The sequence below is a fragment of the Nothobranchius furzeri genome, chromosome 2 (genome assembly GCF_043380555.1).
Source record: "Nothobranchius furzeri strain GRZ-AD chromosome 2, NfurGRZ-RIMD1, whole genome shotgun sequence".
Lineage (NCBI taxonomy): Eukaryota > Metazoa > Chordata > Actinopteri > Cyprinodontiformes > Nothobranchiidae > Nothobranchius > Nothobranchius furzeri.
In genome coordinates, this window is record NC_091742.1 from 64,841,790 (window position 1) to 64,862,595 (window position 20,806).

Below are 20,806 nucleotides of genomic sequence, written 5' to 3' on the forward strand. Positions count from 1 at the left end.
ATCTAGTCTTTGCAGTGGGCGACACAATCATACTTTGATTTGACAAATACACAAGGAATTTTTCAGAGATTTTTCAAGGTTTTTCCTTCGCTTACGGCCATACCACCCTGAAAAAGCGCGATCCCGTCTGATCTCGGAAGCAATCCAGGGTTGGGCCTGGTCAGTACCTGTATGGGAGACCTCTTGGGAATACCAGGTGCTGTAAGCTTTTTCACTAATTTGTTATAAAATACAGTTTTTTTCACTTCACCACATCTTTGAACAGCTTCGTCATTGAATAATTTTAAAGCCAGGTGTTCCACACGAACTGCACACACTTGTTGGTAATAAACCTCCTTTGATTTGTCCCTAGCAGCAATGTCTCAGTGCTGGCATTTTAGAGACAAGAAATGGGGTGGGAGCCGATTGTTACTCTAAAAAAAAGCAACAGTGATGAAGACAACTGTTTAACTTAGCCTTTTACCTCCATATGCAAGAATCTAGACTTTGCAGTGGGCGACACAATCATACTTTGACAAATACACAAGGGATTTTTCAGAGATTTTTCAAGGTTTTTCCTTCGCTCACGGCCATACCACCCTGAAAAAGCCCGATCCCGACTGATCTTGGAATCAATCCAGGGTTGGGCCTGGTCATTACCTGTATGGGAGACCTCTTGGGAATATCAGGTGCTGTAAGCTTTTTCACTAATTTGTTATAAAATACAGTTTTTTTCACTTCACCACAGCTTTGAACAGCTTCGTCATTGAATAATTTTAAAGCCAGGTGTTCCACACGAACTGCACAAACTTGTTGGTAATAAACCTCCTTTGATTTGTCCCTAGCAATAATGTCTCAGTGCTGGCATTTTAGAGACAAGAAATCGGGTGGGAGCCAATTGTTAGAGTCTAAAGAAGAGCAACAATGATGAAGACAACTGTTTAACTTAGCCTTTTACCTCTATATGCAAGAATCTAGTCTTTCCAGTGGGCGACACAATCATACCTTGACAAATACACAAGGGATTTTTCAGAGATTTTTCAAGGTTTTTCCTTCGCTTACAGCCATACCACCCTGAAAAAGCCCGATCCCGTCTGATCTCTGAATCTGTCCAGGGTTGGTCCTGGTCAGTACCTGTATGGGAGACCTCTTGGGAATACCAGGTGCTGTAAGCTTTTTCACTAATTTGTTATAAAATACAGTTTTTTTCACTTCACCACAGCTTTGAACAGCTTCGTCATTGAATAATTTTAAAGCCAGGTGTTCCACACGAACTGCACACACTTGTTGGTAATAAACCTCCTTTGATATGTCCCTAGCAATAATGTCTCAGTGCTGGCATTTTAGAGACAAGAAATGGGGTGGGAGCCGATTGTTACTCTAAAAAAGAGCAACAGTGATGAAGACAACTGTTTAACTTAGCCTTTTACCTCTATATGCAAGAATCTAGTCTTTGCAGTGGGCGACACAATCATACTTTGACAAATACACAAGGGATTTTTCAGAGATTTTTCAAGGTTTTCCATCGCTTACGGCCATACCACCCTGAAAAAGCCCAATCCCGTCTCATCTCGGAAGCAATCCAGGGTTGGGCCTGGTCACTACCTGTATGGAAGACCTCTTGGGAATACCAGGTGCTGTAAGCTTTTTCACTAATTTGTTATAAAATACAGTTTTTTTCACTTCACCACAGCTTTGAACAGCTTCGTCATTGAATAATATTAAAGCCAGGTGTTCCACACGAACTGCACACACTTGTTGGTAATAAACCTCCTTTGATTTGTCCCTAGCAATAATGTCTCAGTGCTGGCATTTTAGATACAAGAAATGGGGTGGGAGCCAATTGTTAGAGTCTAAAGAAGAGCAACAATGATGAAGACAACTGTTTAACTTAGCCTTTTACCTCTATATGCAAGAATCTAGTCTTTGCCGTGGGCGACACAATCATGCCTTGACAAATACACAAGGGATTTTTCAGAGATTTTTCAAGGACGTTCCTGCGCTTACAGCCATACCACCCTTAAAAAGCCCAATCCTGTCTGAACTCTGAAGCAATCCAGGGTTGGGCCTGGTCAGTACCTGTATGGGAGAACTCTTGGGAATACCAGGTGCTGTAAGCTTTTTCACTAATTTGTTATAAAATACAGTTTTTTTCACTTCACCACAGCTTTGAACAGCTTCGTCATTGAATAATTTTAAAGCCAGGTGTTCCACACGAACTGCACACACTTTTTGAAATAAACCTCTTTTAATGTGTCCCTAGCAATAATGTCTCAATGCTGGCATTTTAGAGACAAGAAATGGGGTGGGAGCCAATTGTTAGAGTCTAAAGAAGAGCAACAATGATGAAGACAACTGTTTAACTTAGCCTTTTACCTCTATATGCAAGAATCTAGTCTTTGCAGTGGGCGACACAATCATACCTTGACAAATACACAAGCGATTTTTCAGAGATTTTTCAAGGTTTTTCCATTGCTTACAGCCATACCACCCTGAAAAAGCCCGATCCCGTCTGGTCTCGGAATCAATCCAGGGTTGGGCGTGGTCAGTACCTGTGTGGGAGACCTCTTGGGAATACCAGGTGCTGTAAGCATTTTCACTAATTTGTTATAAAATACAGTTTTTTTCACTTCACCACATCTTTGAACAGCTTCGTCATCGAATAATTTTAAAGGCAGGTGTTCCACACGAACTGCACACACTTGTTAGTAATAAACCTCCTTTGATTTGTCCCTAGCAATAATGTCTCAGTGCTGGCATTTTAGAGACATGAAATGGGGTGGGAGCCAATTGTTACTCTAAAAAAGAGCAACAGTGATGAAGACAACTGTTTAACTTAGCCTTTTAACTCCATATGCAAGAATCTAGTCTTTGCAGTGGGCGACACAATCATACCTTGACAAATACACAAGGGAATTTTCAGAGATTTTTCAAGGTGTGTCCTTCGCTTACGGCCATACCACCCTGAAAAAGCCCAATCCCGTCTGATCTCGGAAGCAATCCAGGGTTGGGCCTGGTCAGTACCTGTATGGGAGACCTCTTGGGAATACCAGGCGCTGTAAGCTTTTTCACTAATTTGTTATAAAATACAGTTTTTTTCACTTCACCACAGCTTTGAACAGCTTCGCCATTGAATAATTTTAAAGCCAGGTGTTCCACACGAACTGCACACACTTGTTGGTAATAAACCTCCTTTGATTTGTCCCTAGCGATAATGTCTCAGTGCTGGCATTTTAGAGACAAGAAATGGGGTGCGAGCCGATTGTTACTCAAAAAAAGAGCAACAGTGATGAAGACAACTGTTTAACTTAGCCTTTTACCTCTATATGCAAGGATCTAGTCATTGCAGTGGGCGACACATTCATACCTTGACAAATACACAACGGATTTTTCAGAGATTTTTCAAGGTTTTTTCTTTGCTTATGGCCAAGTCACCCTGAAAAAGCACTATTCCGTCTGATCTCTGAAGCTATCCAGGGTTGAGCCTGGTCAGTACCTGTATGGGAGACCTCTTGGGAATACCAGGTGCTGTAAGCTTTTTCACTAATTTGTTATAAAATACAGTTTTTTTCACTTCACCACATCTTTGAACAGCTTCGTCATTGAATAATTTTAAAGCCAGGTTTTCCACCCGAACTGCACACACTTGTTGGTAATAAACCTCCTTTGATTTGTTCCTTGCAATAATGTCTCAGTGCTGGCATTTTAGAGACAAGAAATGGGGTGGGAGCCGATTGTTACTCTAAAAAAGAGCAACAGTGATGAAGACAACTGTTTAACTTAGCCTTTTACCTCCATATGCAAGAATCTAGACTTTGCAGTGGGCGACACAATCATACTCTGACAAATACACAAGGGATTTTTCAGAGATTTTTCAAGGTTTTTCCTTCGCTTACAGCCATACCACCCTGAAAAAGCCCTATCCCATCTGATCTCGGAAGCAATCCAGGGTTAAGCCTGGTCAGTCCCTGTATGGGAGACCTCTTGGGAATACCAGGTGCTGTAAGCTTTTTCACTAATTTGTTATAAAATACAGTTTTTTTCACTTCACCACAGCTTTGAACAGCTTTGTCATTCAATAATTTTAAAGCCAGGTGTTCCACACGAACTGCACACACTTGTTGGTAATAAACCTCCTTTGATTTGTCCCTAGCAATAATGTCTCAGTGCTGGCATTTTAGAGACAAGAAATGGGGTGGGAGCCGATTGTTACTCGAAAAAAGAGCAACAGTGATGAAGACAACTGTTTAACTTAGCCTTTTACCTCCATATGCAAGAATCTAGTCTTTGCAGTGGGCGACACAATCATACCTTGACAAATACACAAGGGATTTTTCAGAGATTTTTCAAGGCTTTTCCTTCGCTTACAGCCATACCACCCTGAAAAAGCCTGATCCCGCCTGTTCTCGGAAGCAATCCAGGGTTGGGCCTGGTCAGTACCTGTATGGGAGACCTCTTGGGAATACCAGGTGCTGTAAGCATTTTCACTAATTTGTTATAAAATACAGTTTTTTTCTCTTCACCACAGCTTTGAACAGCTTCGTCATTGAATAATTTTAAAGCCAGGTGTTCCACACGAACTGCACACACTTGTTGGTAATAAACCTCCTTTGATTTGTCCCTAGCAATAATGTCTCAGTGCTGGCATTTTAGAGACAAGAAATGGGGTGGGAGCCGATTGTTACTCGAAAAAAGAGCAACAGTGATGAAGGCAACTGTTTAACTTAGCCTTTTACCTCCATATGCAAGAATCTAGTCTTTGCAGTGGGCGACACAATCATACCTTGACAAATACACAAGGGATTTTTCAGAGATTTTTCAAGGTTTTTCCATCGCTTTCGGCCATACCACCCTGAAAAAGCCCAATCCTGTCTGATCTCGGAAGCAATCCAGGGTTGGGCCTGGTCAGTACCTGTATGGGAGACCTCTTGGGAATACCAGGTGCTGTAAGCTTTTTCACTAAATTGTTATAAAATACAGTTTTTTTCACTTAAACCACAGCTTTGAACAGCTTCGTCATTGAATAATTTTAAAGCCAGGTGTTCCACACGAACTGCACACACTTGTTGGTAATTAACCTCCTTTGATTTGTCCCTAGCAATAATGTCTCAGTGCTGGCATTTTAGAGACAAGAAATGGGGTGGGAGCCAATTGTTAGAGTCTAAAGAAGAGCAACAATGATGAAGACAACTGTTTAACTTAGCCTTTTACCTCTATATGCAAGAATCTAGTCTTTGCAGTGGGCGACACAATCATACCTTGGCAAATACACAAGGGATTTTTCAGAGATTTTTCAAGGTTTTTTCTTCGTTACAGCCATACCACCCTGAAAAAGCCCGATCCCGTCTGGTCTCGGAAGCAATCCAGGGTTGGGCCTGGTCAGTACCTGTATGGGAGACGTCTTGGGAATACCAGGTGCTGTAAGCTTTTTCACTAATTTGTTATAAAATACAGATTTTTTCACTTCACCACATCTTTGAACAGCTTCGTCATTGAATAATTTTAAAGCCAGGTGTTCGTCACGAACTGCACACACTTGTTGGTAATAAACCTCCTTTGATTTGTCCCTAGCAATAATGTCTCAGTGCTGGCATTTTAGAGACAAGAAATGGGGTGGGAGCCAATTGTTAGAGTCTAAAGAAGAGCAACAATGATGAAGACAACTGTTTAACTTAGCCTTTTACCTCTATATGCGAGAATCTAGTCTTTGCAGTGGGTGACACAATCATACCTTGACAAATACACAAGGGGTTTTTCAGAGATTTCTCAAGGTTTTTCCTTCGCTTACAGCCATACCACCCTGAAAAAGCCTAATCCCGTCTGATCTTGGAATCAATCCAGGGTTGGTCCTGGTCAGTACCTGTATGGGAGACCTCTTGGGAATACCAGGTGCTGTAAGCTTTTTCACTAATTTGTTATAAAATACAGATTTTTTCACTTCACCACATCTTTGAACAGCTTCGTCATTGAATAATTTTAAAGCCAGGTGTTCCACACGAACTGCACACACTTGTTGGTAATAAACCTCCTTTGATTTGTCCCTAGCAATAATGTCTCAGTGATGCAATTTTAGAGACAAGAAATGGGGTGGGAGCCGATTGTTACTCGAAAAAAGAGCAACAGTGATGAAGACAACTGTTTAACTTAGCCTTTTACCTCCATATGCAAGAATCTAGGCTTTGCAGTGGGCGACACAATCATACTTTGACAAATACACAAGGGATTTTTCAGAGATTTTTCAAGATTTTTCCTTCGCTTGCAGCCATACCACCCTGAAAAAGCCTGATCCCGTCTGATCTCGGAAGCAATCCAGAGTTGGGCCTGGTCAGTACCTGTATGGGAGACCTCTTGGGAATACCAGGTGCTGTAAGCTTTTTCACTAATTTCTTATAAAATACAGTTTTTTTCACTTCACCACAATTTTGAACAGCTTCGTCATTCAATAATTTTAAAGCCAGGTGTTCCACACGAACTGCACACACTTGTTGGTAATAAACCTCCTTTGATTTGTCCCTACCAATAATGTCTCAGTGCTGGCATTTTAGAGACAAGAAATGGGGTGGGAGCCGATTGTTACTCAAAAAAAGAGCAACAGTGATGAAGGCAACTGTTTAACTTAGCCTTTTACCTCCATATGCAAGAATCTAGTCTTTGCAGTGGGCGACACAATCATACCTTGACAAATACACAAGGGATTTTTCAGAGATTTTTCAAGGCTTTTCCTTCGCTTACGGCCATACCACCCTGAAAAAGCCTGATCCTGTCTCATCTCGGAAGCATTCCAGGGTTGGGCCTGGCCAGTACCTGTATGAGAGACCTCTTGGGAATATCAGGTGCTGTAGGCTTTTTCACTAATTTGTTATAAAATACAGTTTTTTTCACTTCACCACATCTTTGAACAGCTTCGTCATTGAATAATTTTAAAGCCAGGTGTTCCACACGAACTGCACACACTTGTTGGTAATAAACCTCCTTTGATTTGTCCCTAGCAATAATGTCTCAGTGCTGGCATTTTAGAGACAAGAAATGGGGTGGGAGCCGATTGTTACTCTAAAAAAGAGCAACAGTGATGAAGACAACTGTTTAACTTAGCCTTTTACCTCCATATGCAAGAATCTAGACTTTGCAGTGGGCGACACAATCATACTTTGACAAATACACAAGGGATTTTTCAGAGATTTTTCAAGGTTTTTCCTTCGCTTACGGCCATACCACCCTGAAAAAGCCCGATCCCATCTGATCTCGGAAGCAATCCAGGGTTGGGCCTGGTCAGTACCTGTATGGGAGACCTCTTGGGAATACCAGGTGCTGTAAGCTTTTTCACTAATTTGTTATAAAATACAGTTTTTTCACTTCACCACATCTTTGAACAGCTTCGTCATTGAATAATTTTAAAGCCAGGTGTATGGCAAGCCAAATGAGCATTTATTCTGATATCAGGATATCAGCCAGCATTGTCATGAACATGGTTCTCGACCGGAAAAGGGTGGCTTGCCACCTCCGGGTCGGGGGAGAGGTCCTACCTCAAGTGGAGGAGTTTAAGTATCTCGGGGTCTTGTTCACGAGTGAGGGTAGGAGGGATCGGGAGATCGACAGGCGGATTGGTTCGGCGTCTGCAGTGATGCGGACGCTAAGCCGATCTGTCGTGGGGAAGAGGGAGCTGAGCCAGAAAGCCAGGCTCTCGATTTACTGGTCGATCTACGTCCCAATCCTCACCTATGGTCATGAGCTTTGGGTAATGACCGAAAGAACGAGATCGCGGATACAAGCGGCCGAAATGAGTTTCCTCCGTAGGGTGGCCGGGCTCAGCCTTAGAGATAGGGTGAGGAGCTCGGACATTCGGGAGGGACTCGGAGTAGAACCGCTGCTCCTCCGGATCGAAAGGAGCCAGTTGAGGTGGTTTGGGCATCTGGTCAGGATGCCTCCTGGACGCCTCCCCGGGGAGGTGTTTCGGGCATGTCCTGCCGGCAGAAGGCCCCCGGGTCGACCCAGGACACGTTGGAGAGGTTACATCTCCAATCTGGTCCGGGAACGCCTTGGGGTCCTGCCGGAGGAGCTGGTGGACAAGGCCGGGGAGAGGACGGCCTGGAGCTCCCTAGTTGGGATGCTGCCCCCGCGACCCGGACCCGGATAAGCGGAGGAAGACGAGACGAGACGAGAGACGAGATGTAAGCCATTTCTGTCCACTAGTTAACTAGATAGACATGTTTGTGTCAACTAGTTAAATAGTGACAGCCTAAATGTCAACTAGTTAACTAGTAAGGCCTAAATTCTCTCTAGTTAACTAGTTAAAATGTTTCATATCTTACTAGTTAACTAGTATTGCTCAGTGTGTTCACTAGTTAACTAGTGGACAGATCAATGTCCACTAGTTAACTAGTTAAAACACATTTAGTTTTTACTAGTCAACTAGTAAGGTACAAAAACTTGTACTAGCTGACTACTGAATGTAAAAGTCCCACTTGTTAACTTTGCCCAATTTGGCCAGCCGCTTGAGCATTAATTCTGATATCTTGTCAACAGGTCAACTAGTTAACTAGTGAGGGTCAAACTGTACACGCTAGTTAACTAGTGAACACATTTTGACCTTCACTAGTTAACTAGTTGACACAAAAATGGCTCATTAGTTAACTAGTAAAGGCCAAAATGCATACCAGTCAGCTAGTTGAAGGTATTTGTGTCTCACTAGTTAACTAGTCAGGGTCAAAATGAGCCCACCAGTTAACTAGTGGGAGACGGAAATGTTCACTAGTTAACTAGTGAACACATTTTGGCTTCACTAGTTAACTAGGTGACACAAAAATGGCTCACTAGTTAACTAGTAAAGGCCAAAATGCATACCAGTCAGCTAGTTGAAGGTTTTGTGTCTCACTAGTTAACTAGTGATGGCCAAAATGTGCACACCAGTTAACTAGTGACAGAAGAAATGCCCACTAGTTGACAAGTGAACACATTTTGGCTTCCTAGTTAACTAGGTGACACAAAAATGGCTCACTAGTTAACTAGTAAGGGCTAAAATGCATACCAGTCAGCTAGTTGAAGGTTTTTGTGTCTCACTAGTTAACTAGTGACAGTTCAAAGTGTCCACATGTTCACTAGTGAAGGCAAAACTCCTAACTAGTTAAGTAGTTGGAGTAGGTCAGTGCCACTAGTTAACTAGTGAACCATTAATGACTCACTAGCTAGCTAGTTGATTGTAGCAGGCTCACTAGTTACCTAGTTGATGCATCCATTGTCCAAACTAGTTAACTAGTGAGGACATAAATGTATACTAGTAAACTAGTTCAAGCCTACATTCACACTAGCTAGCTAGTTGCACAGAATTCTAAGTAGGAGGCAGAGAATTTCTCAAATTGAGGCTTTCTATTGGCTCACTATGTTAAAATAAAATATGACAACCAATCACAGTGTGGAATTTTGCAAAATCCCACCCCAAACATTTGCATGCGGCACACAAGTTAACATGCTGGCCAGAGGAACCTCAGCTAGTGAACTAGTAGTGGCTTCAGTGTGACACTTACATGTAAACTTGTGAAGGCGGAACTGCTCACTAGTTAACTAGAGAGGGTACAAATGTCCACTAGTGAACTAGTGAGGTGCAAAATAAGTGTCACTAGTTCACTAGTGGGCCCCAAAATGCCCACAAGTTAACTAGTAAGGTGTGGATATGCTCACTAGTTAACTAGTGAGGTGCAGATTTGCTCACTAGTTAACTAGTGCACCCTTAAGCGCCCACTAGTTAACTAGTAAGGTGCAACAAAGCATCACTAGTTAACTTGTAAAGTGCAGATATGCTCACTAGTTAACTAGTGGGCCCCAAAACACCAACTAGTTAACTAGTAGGGTGCAGATTTGCTCACTAGTTAACTAGTGAGGTGCAGATATGCTCACTAGTTAACTAGTGACGTGCGGATTTGCTTACTAGTTAACTAGTGAGGCGCAGATATGCTCACTGGTTAACTAGTGAGGTGCAGATTTGCTCACTAGTTAACTAGTGAGGTGCGGATTTGCTCACTAGTTAACTAGTGAGGTGCGGATTTGCTCACTAGTACCTCACTAGTTAACTAGTGAGCATATCTGCACCTCACTAGTTATCTAGTGAGGTGCGGATTTGCTCACTAGTTAACTAGTTACATCTAAAAACACATACAAGCTGACCATTTTTGTCCACTAGTTAACTAGTGGAACAATTGAAATTTCACCACTTTACATGTGTGGCAGTGCAGCAGCTCACTAGTTAACTAGTGCCTGAAACACAAATTATGCACATTCTAATGAGAAGGCGGGCAGAAGACTCCTGTTGGGTATAAGAATCCCACCCAGTCTAAAACGTATGTGCTGTGGCCTCACAATCACATACTGATGGGTGTCCCTGAGCGCCAAGGCCTGCACTCATTAGTCATGGTTTGACACCTACTGGTTGGTCGTTGCGGCGGGTTCGAATCCAGCAGATGGCATTCCGCAATTGCTGTAACATTATTTATTTTCTCTTTGTGTTGTAATGTTCAAAGTTTTATTGTTTTACTGCTTTTATTCCCCCCTCCCAAATCAAGTAAAGCACCTCGTTTGGTGTAGTGTAACGGAGATCAGTTGGCGAGTTCAAGTCCCATTGAGGAGAATTGGAATTTAGTGTGCCAGTAATTTTATTGTAGTTCATTTTTGTTTGGTATTGAAAGTTTGGTATTGAAAAAGGCTATATTAAAAATAATTATTTATATATATATATATATATATATATATATATATATATATATATATATATATCTCCATCCATCCATCCACCCATCTTCCCAAGAAATAGATCAAATGACACTGAGGGAAAAAACTGTGGTTATTTTGGAGAGGGTGCTCGCTGCAAAACCACAAAGGCGGAGCTGCACCCCGCCCATTCACGCAAACTCAGCCTAGCCCACTGACTTCCGTTTTTGTTTTCAACTTTATCGCAAACTGACCTGACCCACATGAATTACGGCTGTTACTAGTTTACAGTCGTTAATGCTATGTTCTATGCTCCAATTAAACAAGATAAATATAACTTGCTACATGACAAAGACTGAATATTTCTCGAAATGAAAAGGTTTCTTTTAGCGAATATCTGCCTACAGCTGGTCTAATAAAAGTGGTGTACAACAGCACTTCAGTCTATTGAATGGGTTCTGGTAGTCTAGTGGTAAAATCGTCTGAGTTGATTTTTGCTTTCCCCTCAGCTGATGCTGGTTCGATTCTCGGTGGGGTCGTCAGCAGTCTATTTAGCCAGCTGATACATCCAATTTGTTTATATTTTAGTTGTAATGTTTATTTTCAGCAAAATATTTATGTCGCTAAAAGTTCTTTGAATTTGGTCGTTCCTAAACAGCAATTTAGTTGAAACTCTGCTCACAAATGGACTCACACTGGCTAAATAAACGAATAAATAAATAAAAAAACACATTATATGTTAAACGGTATACCAGTAAATTGTTGTAAACATAGTACTGGCAAGTGTAGCTAGAAATGAAGAAAAGAGGTTGTAAACTACCTAAAACTTACACTACTGGGAGGCGAAACAGCATGCCAACCTGACTCCATAACCACTACACCACCACATCTGTTATAAATCAAGTGGCGTTACATGTAATTGTGCTTCCCAGTGTGTCTCTGAGATGGGATGTATGGTTTATTGGCGGTGTCTCAGTAGAAGTCATTTCAGAAATAATTTGTCAGAAAATTCACAGAATATCCAGATTTGAGAACCAAGACCAGACCCGCTTCGGGGGAGGAGACCAAATTGAAGCTGAGATGGGAGGAAAATGCATGAATGAGGCTAAAAATGGCTTTGGCGTGTTTCTTATGAGGAAATGACAATATAACATGATTAAAAGTTCCAAAAGTTAGATTTTTAATTATATGGAACCTTTACAAAAACTGTTCAATTAACTTCTCAACTCCGTCCTCAATCTCGCATTTTTTAGCTACAACACCCTCTTTGGTTCCAGAATGCTATCAAGTCTGACAACTGGAAGGAATTAGACTGACTCTGATGGAATGGGCGGGGCTGATTCTGGCATGGGCGGGGCTGACTCTGGTGCAGCTCCACCTTCTGGTGCAGCTCCGCCTTTGTGGTTCTGCAGCAAGCACCACTTGTTATTTTGAGCTAGTACCAGAAGACAGTGTAACCTTTTTTAGTTCTCTCCAGTCAAAACAAAACTTTAGACTTTTTTCTTTTTTTAATTTAACAGGGAACAGCAATCAATTGAACAGGGAACTTCAAACAGTAGTCACACAACAAAATAAAATCACACAAACAAAATAAAGTTACTCTCCTCTTTTCTTGGTGTCTGAAAAGGGCAGGGAAAACCATCAGACTCCAGTCACCCATCGAATGGACTCTTCACCCTCCTGCCCTCTGGGAAGCGCTACAGGAGCCTATGGACTAAGATTACCAGGTCCCAAAACAGTTTCTTCCCCACAGCTGTCAGACTCCTAAACTCTGCCTGCTGACATAACACCCCAAACCAGCAGCACCCTACATAAACTCTGTAGAAACAAGAAAGCCCTGCAAATCGATGCAGAGCGTCGTGGGATATGCCTGACTGGTCATATATATTACCTCTCATGACACTGACCTCTGACACTATGAGCTTGTGTATGTGATGAGTTTATTTACCTTTGATAGGGAGTTATGACCTCTGATTTTGTCAAAATCCTTCAACCCGTTCAGGAGATATTGCACACAAAAGCCAAATTTTCATATATACGGCCTCACACAACCTTGACCTTTGACCCTATGAGGTTTTGTACCTCATGAGTTTATTTACCTTAGATAGGGAGTTCTCACCTGCGATTTGGTCAAAGTATTTCAACCTGTTCAGAAGATATTGCACACAAAAACCAATTTTTCATATATACGGCCTCACACGACCTTTACCTTTGACCCTATGAGGTTGTGACCTGATCAGTTTATCTACCTTTGATAGGGAGCTATCACCTCTGATTTGGTCAAAATCATTCAACCCGTTCAGGCAATTTTTGATATATATATATATATATATATATATATATATATATATATGACCTCACACGACCTTGACCTTTGACCCTATGACCTTGTGTTCCTAATCAGCTCCTGTACCCTTCATAGTAATAAAATACACAGGCGAGGATCCGACTCTCTGGAGGACGCCTTGTTGGATTCTATGTTTATTTAGCTGTATTTATGGTTTTGCTGGTGGTTTTTGACTCCTTTGAAAACTGTGCAACAACACTCTTCTTCTTCCTTTTCTTGTGTGTTATTTGGCGGATGGCACTCAACATAAAAAGATGCATTTCTCAAACAATTAATGTATTGGAGCGTGAACCAGTCATTAATCTCATATCCTAATTTGAGAGTTACAGCTAGACTCCAGAGGGTTTTGTTGGCTTTATAAGCATTAGTTAGTAAGGTCCTCACTTGAACAAAAAATACAGCTTGTTTGCAGTGACTTTGGTATTTACTACCCCCTATTGCCAGAAATCTACACACTTTCCCTTTAAGCCGCGTTGTCTCTTTAAGACCGGTCCTGGGTGACATTGGAGTTTACAGCGAGGCCGTAGAAATTCTCTGTCTGGATATTTATTGTGGAGATTAATGGACTAAAATGGGTTGCTGCACCGTGACTGTCTTCTCCTTTTTTTGGAGAGTAAAAACTATATTTTGGTTTTTAAATGCTGCCGCTGCACCGTGTTATGAAATCATATTACTGGTTGGTTCGAAATGGGTTGAAATGTTCACATTTCTTCTTTGCTTTACATGCTGATCACTAAAGCGTGCTTTAATTAATATTGCGTTTTCGTAAAACGTAAGAGCAAACAAGGGGGATTTTAACTGACAAAAATAATAAAATCAGCACATTTCCAAGCCAACTGCGGTTGACATTGGCACGTTGGCTTGAAAAATATCTCCTTTTTGCCGTAAATAACACACATTTCATAGCTGTTGTGGGTTATGTATGTGTTCATCAGTGCTTGAGAACTGTAACTTTGGGGAGCGGGTCGTAATTGTGGGCTTTTAATGCGGTGCTGTCTGTGGCGAGGTGTTGGGGTCTGATCGGAGCTGCAGCCAGAGCGTTTCACCCGACCAGCGGCTGCTGGGAGCTGGTCCACGGTGAAGCAGCCCACGCAGCCGAACGAGGGCTTCCCGGCTAAGAGCTGACCGCAGCGGCCCTGACGACCGCGGGCCAGCGACCCGAGAAATAACATGGGGAGTCCTGCTGGTGCCTGATGTTTTTTTTTCCGTAGTAAATACCTGAATATGCAGAGACTCAACAGGTCATTCAGTTGTATGGTATCATTCAGATGATCAAATGAAATGTTGCAACATTAATATCAGATTACCTGATCTTGATCAATAATCACATTGATGAATTGGTGCATGAATAACTACAAACCCTGCTTCCTGCAGCAGCTTTTTCTGCTCTAGATTTATGATCTGCTATTTGTATATTTCAACGAATAAGACGGAAATGGCATTAATTATTTAGATTTATTTGTGGATTTTTTTGTCGATGTTAACCCTGTTGTGTCTCAGTTCATGAAGCTGTTTTCAATGTTTCCCGCGATGCGAGCAGCTGATTGTGCAGCAGATGGCCGCGGACATGATCAATTTCAAAGTGCTAGTTCGGAATCAAGAGAAAGCCTGCTGTGCTGTGCCGATGATTTTATTTTGCGAGGATGGATTGAGGAAGGGGGACACACATGCTTAAATATCGACTGTCGGCAATAATCAGATTCCTCTTCATAAAATACTTGTTTACATGTTTTGTGTGTGTGTGTGTGTGTGTGTGTGTGTGTGTGTGTGTGTGTGTGTGTGTGTGTGTGCGCGTGTGTGTGTGCGTGTGTGTGTGTGCGTGTGTGTGTGTGTGTAACTCTGCCCACTAATCCGTTACGTATTTTGTTTCTTGTTGACATAAATACAAAAATTATGCAAAAGAAAAGAAGTGAAATAATGTACAAAACTAAAGTATGTGAACCAGGATCAAACCCGCGACCTTCACCATTGCAGGCAAACGCGTTAGTCACTAGACCACCAGCTCTAGGTGCTAAATAACTTCGCAAATTTATCCCTTTAAAACACTATGAGTGCTGGCAGGCTTTACAGCAACGTATGTAAAATAGAGCCTTTTTTATTATTATAAACTTGTCGCTTCCGTACAAATGTGAAACAATATATCTGACGGAGATTTCTGCGGAGTTTCTGCACTTTCCTGTCAACAGAAACAGACGTGCTGTCTGCCGCTGCCTTCCGCCTCCAGGCTTTTTCAGAATAATAACTGAAAACTAAAGACTGTACACGTTAACTGAACAAAAATTACAGCAATACACCACAACTTTCTCGCTACAAATGTCGTCAAAACATATTTATATGCTCAAACAATCTTAGTTTATCAAATTTTCTCTTAGAACAGCCTGAACAGAGTCCGCCATACTTTCTCTGTTTCTCAGTCCTAAATGGACCAATCACATTGCTGTTCTGCATTTCTTCATTTGCATGTAAAGGCCGGATTTGCTCACTAGCTAACTAGTGAGCAGTACAGCGGTCGAACTAGTTAACATGTTACACAGAATGCCAGCCAAGTGTGTATTTATTCAAATTCCACAAATTTACTAGTTTTAGGGGCATTTTTCTGCAGCTAGTTAACTAGTGACAGTGTTTTGTGTTCACTACTTAACATGTAAGGCTCAGTTTGCCCTCTATAAGCTACTGAGAAAAAATTATAATGCAGATATGCTCACTAGTTAACTAGTGAGTGCTTCCTGTCCCATTACAAGTGAACTAGAAAGGCCAAATATGTCAACTAGTTAACTAGTGAAGGTAAATTTGTCACTAGTTAACTAGTAAGAACACATTTTTACATAACAAGTAAACTAGATTGCTCCAAAAACAGCAACCAGTGTGCGTCTTGTGCGCACTAGTTAACTAGTGAGCATATCTGCACCTCACTAGTTAACTAGTGAGCATATCCACACCTCACTAGTTAACTAGTGAGCAAATCTGCACCTCACTAGTTAACTAGTGAGCAAATCCGCACCTCACTAGTTAACTAGTGAGCAAATCCGCACTTCACTAGTTAACTAGTGAGCAAATCCGCGCCTCACTAGTTAACTAGTAAGCAAATCCGCACTTCACTAGTTAACTAGTGAGCATATACGCGCCTCACTAGTTAACTAGTGAGCAAATCCGCACCCTACTAGTTAACTAGTTGGCGTTTTGGGGCCCACTAGTTAACTTGTGAGCATATCTGCACTTTACAAGTTAACTAGTGATGCTTTTTTGCACCTTACTAGTTAACTAGTGGGCGCTTTAGGGCACACTAGTTAACTAGTGAGCAAATCTGCACCTCACTAGTTAACTAGTGAGCAAATCCGCACATCACTAGTTAACTAGTGAGCATATCTGTGCCTCACTAGTTAACTAGTGAGCAAATCCGCACATCACTAGTTAACTAGTGAGCATATCTGTGCCTCACTAGTTAACTAGTGAGCAAATCCGCACCCTACTAGTTAACTTGTTGACATTTTGGGGCCCACTAGTTAACTAGTGAGCATATCTGCACTTTACAAGTTCACAAGTGATGCTTTTTTGCACCTTACTAGTTAACTAGTGGGCGCTTTAGGGTGCACTAGTTAACTAGTGAGCAAATCTGCACCTCACTAGTTAACTAGTGAGCATATCCGCACCTTACTAGTTAACTTGTGGGCGATTTGGGGCCCACTAGTGAACTAGTGACACTTATTTTGCACCTCACTAGTTAACTAGTGGACATTTGTACCCTCTCTAGTTAACTAGTGAGCAGTTCCGCCTTCACAAGTTTACATGTAAGTGTCACACTGAAGCCACTACTAGTTCACTAGCTGAGGTTCCTCTGGCCAGCATGTTAACTTGTGTGCCGCATGCAAATGTTTGGGGTGGGATTTTACGAAATTCCGCACTGTGATTGGTTGTCATATTTTATTTTGACACAGGGAGCCAATAGAGAGTCTTAATTTGAGAAATTCTCCGCCTCCTAATTAGAATTCTGCGCAACTAGCTAGCTAGTGTAAATGTAGACTTGAACTAGTTTACTAGTATACATTTATGTCCTCACTAGTTAACTAGTTTGGACAATGGATGCATCAACTAGTTAACTAGTGAGCCTGCTGCCATCAACTAGCTAGCTAGTGAGTCATTAATGGTTCACTAGTTAACTAGTGGCACTGACCTACTCCAACTAGTTAACTAGTTAGGAGTTAAGCCTTCACTAGTTAACTAGTGTGCACATTTTGGCCATCAATAGTTAACTAGTGAGACACAAAAAACTTTCAACTAGCTGACTGGTATGCACTTTGGCCTTTACTAGTTAACTAGTGAGCCATTTATGTGTCAACTAGTTAACTAGTGAAGCCAAAATGTGTTCACTAGTTAACTAGTGCACATTTATGTCTACCACAAGTTAACTAGTGTGCACATTTTGGCCATCACTAGTTAACTAGTGAGACACAAAAACCTTCAACTAGCTGACTGGTGTGCATTTTGGTCTTTACTAGTTAACTAGTGAGCCATTTATGGGTCAACTAGTTAACTAGTGAAGCCAAAATATGTTCACTAGTTAACTAGTGCGCATTTATGTCTACAACAAGTTAACTAGTGTGCACATTTTGACCCTCACTAGTTAACTAGTGAGAGAAATACCTTCAACTAGCTGACTGGTATGCATTTCTGCTTTTACTAGTTAACTAGTGAGCAGTTTTTGTGTCAACTAGTTAACTACTGAAGCCTAAATGTGTTCACTAGTTAACTAGTGCGCATTTCTGCTGTCACTAGTTAACTGGTGGGCACATTTTCACCCTCGATATTTAACTAGTTGACACAAACATGCCTAACTAGTTAACTAGTTGACAGAAATGGCTTACATGTTCATGACAATTCTGGCTGATATCCTGATATCAGAATAAATGCTCATTTGGCTTGCCATACAGGTGTTCCACACAAACTGCACACACTTGTTGGTAATAAACCTCCTTTGATTTGTCCCTAGCAATAATGTCTCAGTGCTGGCATTTTAGAGACAAGAAATTGGGTGGGAGCCAATTGTTAGAGTCTAAAGAAGAGCAATAATGATGAAGACAACTGTTTAACTTAGCCTTTTACCTCTATATGCAAGAATCTAGTCTTTGCAGTGGGTGACACAATCATACCTTGACAAATACACAAGGGATTTTTCAGAGATTTTTCAAGATTTTTTCTTCGCTTACAGCCATACCACCCTGAAAAAGCCCGTTCCCGTCTGATCTCGGAAGCAACCCAGGGTTGGGCCTGGTCAGTACCTGTATGGGAGACCTCTTGGGAATACCAGGTGCTGTAAGCTTTTTCACTTATTTGTTATAAAATACAGATTTTATCACTTCACCACATCTTTGAACAGCTTCGTCATTGAATAATTTTAAAGCCAGGTGTTCCACACGAACTGCACACACTTGTTGGTAATAAACCTCCTTTGATTTGTCCCTAGCAATAATGTCTCAGTGCTGGCATTTTAGAGACAAGAAATGGGGTGGAAGCCGATTGTTACTCGAAAAAAGAGCAACAGTGATGAAGGCAACTGTTTAACTTAGCCTTTTACCTCTATATGCAAGAATCTAGTCATTGCAGTGGGCGACACAATCATACCTTGACAAATACACAAGGGATTTTTCAGAGATTTTTCAAGGTTTTTCCTTTGCTTAGGGCCAAGCCACCCTGAAAAAGCAAGATCCCGTCTGATCTCGGAAGTTATCCAGGGTTGAGCCTGGTCAGTACCTGTATGGGAGACCTCTTGGGAATACCAGGTGCTGTAAGCTTTTTCACTAATTTGTCATAAAATACAGTTTTTTTCACTTCACCACATCTTTGAACAGCTTTGTCATTGAATAATTTTAAAGCCAGGTTTTCCACACGAACTGCACACACTTGTTGGTAATAAACCTCCTTTGATTTGTCCCTAGCAATAATGTCTCAGTGCTGGCATTTTAGAGACAAGAAATGGGGTGGGAGCCGATTGTTACTCGAAAAAAGAGCAACAGTGATGAAGACAACTGTTTAACTTAGCCTTTTACCTCCATATGCAAGAATCTAGTCTTTGCAGTGGGCGACACAATCATACCTTGACAAATACACAAGGGATTTTTCAGAGATTTTTCAAGGCTTTTCCTTCGCTTTATGCCATACCACCCTGAAAAAGCCCTATCCCGTCTGTTCTCGGAAGCAATCGAGGGTTGGGCCTGGTCAGTACCTGTATGGGAGACCTCTTGGGAATACCAGGTGCTGTAAACTTTTTCACTAATTGTTATAAAATACAGTTTTTTTCACTTCACCACAGCTTTGAACAGCTTCGTCATTGAATAATTTTAAAGCCAGGTGTTCCACACGAACTGCACACACTTGTTGGTAATAAACCTCCTTTGATTTGTCCCTAGCAATAATGTCTCAGTGCTGGCATTTTAGAGACAAGAAATGGGGTGGGAGCCAATTGTTAGAGTCTAAAGAAGAGCAACAATGATGAAGACAACTGTTTAACTTAGCCTTTTACCTCTATATGCAAGAATCTAGTCTTTGCAGTGGGCGACACAATCATACCTTGACAAATACACAAGGGATTTTTCAGAGATTTTTCAAGGTTTTTCCTTTGCTTAGGGCCAAGCCACCCTGAAAAAGCACGATTCCGTCTGATCTCAGAAGTTATCCAGGGTTGAGCCTGGTCAGTACCTGTATGGGAGACCTCTTGGGAATACCAGGTGCTGTAAGCTTTTTCACTAATTTGTTATAAAATACAGTTTTTTTCACTTCACCACATCTTTGAACAGCTTCGTCATTGAATAATTTTAAAGCCAGGTGTTCCACACAAACTGCACACACTTGTTGGTAATAAACCTCCTTTGATTTGTCCCTTGCAATAATGTCTCAGTGCTGGCATTTTAGAGACAAGAAATGGGGTGGGAGCCGATTGTTACTCTAAAAAAGAGCAACAGTGATGAAGACAACTGTTTAACTTAGCCTTTTACCGCCATATGCAAGAATCTAGACTTTGCAGTGGGCGACACAATCATACTTTGACAAATACACAAGGGATTTTTCAGAGATTTTTCAAGGTTTTGCCTTCGCTTACAGCCATACCACCCTGAAAAAGCCCGATCCCATCTGATCTCGGAAGCAATCCAGGGTTGAGCCTGGTCAGTACCTGTATGGGAGACCTCTTGGGAATACCAGGTGCTGTAAGCTTATTCACTAATTTGTTATAAATACAGTTTTTTTCATTTCACCACAGCTTTGAACAGCTTCGTCATTCAATAATTTTAAAGCCAGGTGTTCCACACGAACTGCACACACTTGTTGGTAATAAACCTCCTTTGATTTGTCCCTAGCAATAATGTCTCAGTGCTGGCATTTTAGAGACAAGAAATGGGGTGGGAGCCGATTGTTACTCGAAAAAAGAGCAACAGTGATGAAGGTAACTGTTTAACTTAGCCTTTTACCTCCATATGCAACAATCTAGGCTTTGCAGTGGGCGACACAATCATACTTTGACAAATACACAAGGGATTTTTCAGAGATTTTTGAAGGTTTGTCCTTCGCTTACGGCCATACCACCCTGAAAAAGTCCAATCCCGTCTGATCTCGGAAGCAATCCAGGGTTGGGCCTGGTCAGTACCTGTATGGGAGACCTCTTGGGAATACCAGGTGCTGTAAACTTTTTCACTAATTGTTATAAAATACAGTTTTTTTCACTTCACCACAGCTTTGAACAGCTTCGTCATTGAATAATTTTAAAGCCAGGTGTTCCACACGAACTGCACA

The 20,806-nt window shown here is 41.5% G+C and overlaps 1 non-coding gene and 19 pseudogenes across 1 annotated transcript; all 20 read left to right on the forward strand.

Annotated features, from left to right (window-relative positions):
• The first annotated feature begins 89 nt into the window (after positions 1-89).
• Positions 90-208, forward strand: LOC139066727 (5S ribosomal RNA; annotated as a pseudogene).
• A 353-nt stretch (positions 209-561) lies between these two features.
• On the forward strand, positions 562-680 carry LOC139067873 (5S ribosomal RNA; annotated as a pseudogene).
• Positions 681-1,035: 355 nt separating this feature from the next.
• On the forward strand, positions 1,036-1,154 carry LOC139067406 (5S ribosomal RNA; annotated as a pseudogene).
• Positions 1,155-1,506: 352 nt separating this feature from the next.
• Positions 1,507-1,625, forward strand: LOC139068066 (5S ribosomal RNA; annotated as a pseudogene).
• Positions 1,626-1,980: 355 nt separating this feature from the next.
• LOC139068073 (5S ribosomal RNA) lies at positions 1,981-2,099 on the forward strand (annotated as a pseudogene).
• A 354-nt stretch (positions 2,100-2,453) lies between these two features.
• On the forward strand, positions 2,454-2,572 carry LOC139067206 (5S ribosomal RNA; annotated as a pseudogene).
• Positions 2,573-2,925: 353 nt separating this feature from the next.
• On the forward strand, positions 2,926-3,044 carry LOC139067185 (5S ribosomal RNA; annotated as a pseudogene).
• Positions 3,045-3,397: 353 nt separating this feature from the next.
• Positions 3,398-3,516, forward strand: LOC139068116 (5S ribosomal RNA; annotated as a pseudogene).
• Positions 3,517-3,869: 353 nt separating this feature from the next.
• On the forward strand, positions 3,870-3,988 carry LOC139068042 (5S ribosomal RNA; annotated as a pseudogene).
• Positions 3,989-4,341: 353 nt separating this feature from the next.
• Positions 4,342-4,460, forward strand: LOC139067576 (5S ribosomal RNA; annotated as a pseudogene).
• Positions 4,461-4,813: 353 nt separating this feature from the next.
• On the forward strand, positions 4,814-4,932 carry LOC139067660 (5S ribosomal RNA; annotated as a pseudogene).
• A 355-nt stretch (positions 4,933-5,287) lies between these two features.
• On the forward strand, positions 5,288-5,406 carry LOC139067936 (5S ribosomal RNA; annotated as a pseudogene).
• Positions 5,407-5,761: 355 nt separating this feature from the next.
• Positions 5,762-5,880, forward strand: LOC139067126 (5S ribosomal RNA; annotated as a pseudogene).
• Positions 5,881-6,233: 353 nt separating this feature from the next.
• On the forward strand, positions 6,234-6,352 carry LOC139067293 (5S ribosomal RNA; annotated as a pseudogene).
• Positions 6,353-7,177: 825 nt separating this feature from the next.
• LOC139068358 (5S ribosomal RNA) lies at positions 7,178-7,296 on the forward strand. Its single transcript, XR_011519958.1, has one exon. It is a non-coding gene; the product is annotated as a 5S ribosomal RNA (ribosomal RNA).
• A 10,926-nt stretch (positions 7,297-18,222) lies between these two features.
• LOC139066896 (5S ribosomal RNA) lies at positions 18,223-18,341 on the forward strand (annotated as a pseudogene).
• A 353-nt stretch (positions 18,342-18,694) lies between these two features.
• Positions 18,695-18,813, forward strand: LOC139068012 (5S ribosomal RNA; annotated as a pseudogene).
• An 826-nt stretch (positions 18,814-19,639) lies between these two features.
• Positions 19,640-19,758, forward strand: LOC139068074 (5S ribosomal RNA; annotated as a pseudogene).
• A 353-nt stretch (positions 19,759-20,111) lies between these two features.
• LOC139066754 (5S ribosomal RNA) lies at positions 20,112-20,230 on the forward strand (annotated as a pseudogene).
• A 352-nt stretch (positions 20,231-20,582) lies between these two features.
• Positions 20,583-20,701, forward strand: LOC139067617 (5S ribosomal RNA; annotated as a pseudogene).
• The last annotated feature ends 105 nt before the right edge of the window (positions 20,702-20,806 follow it).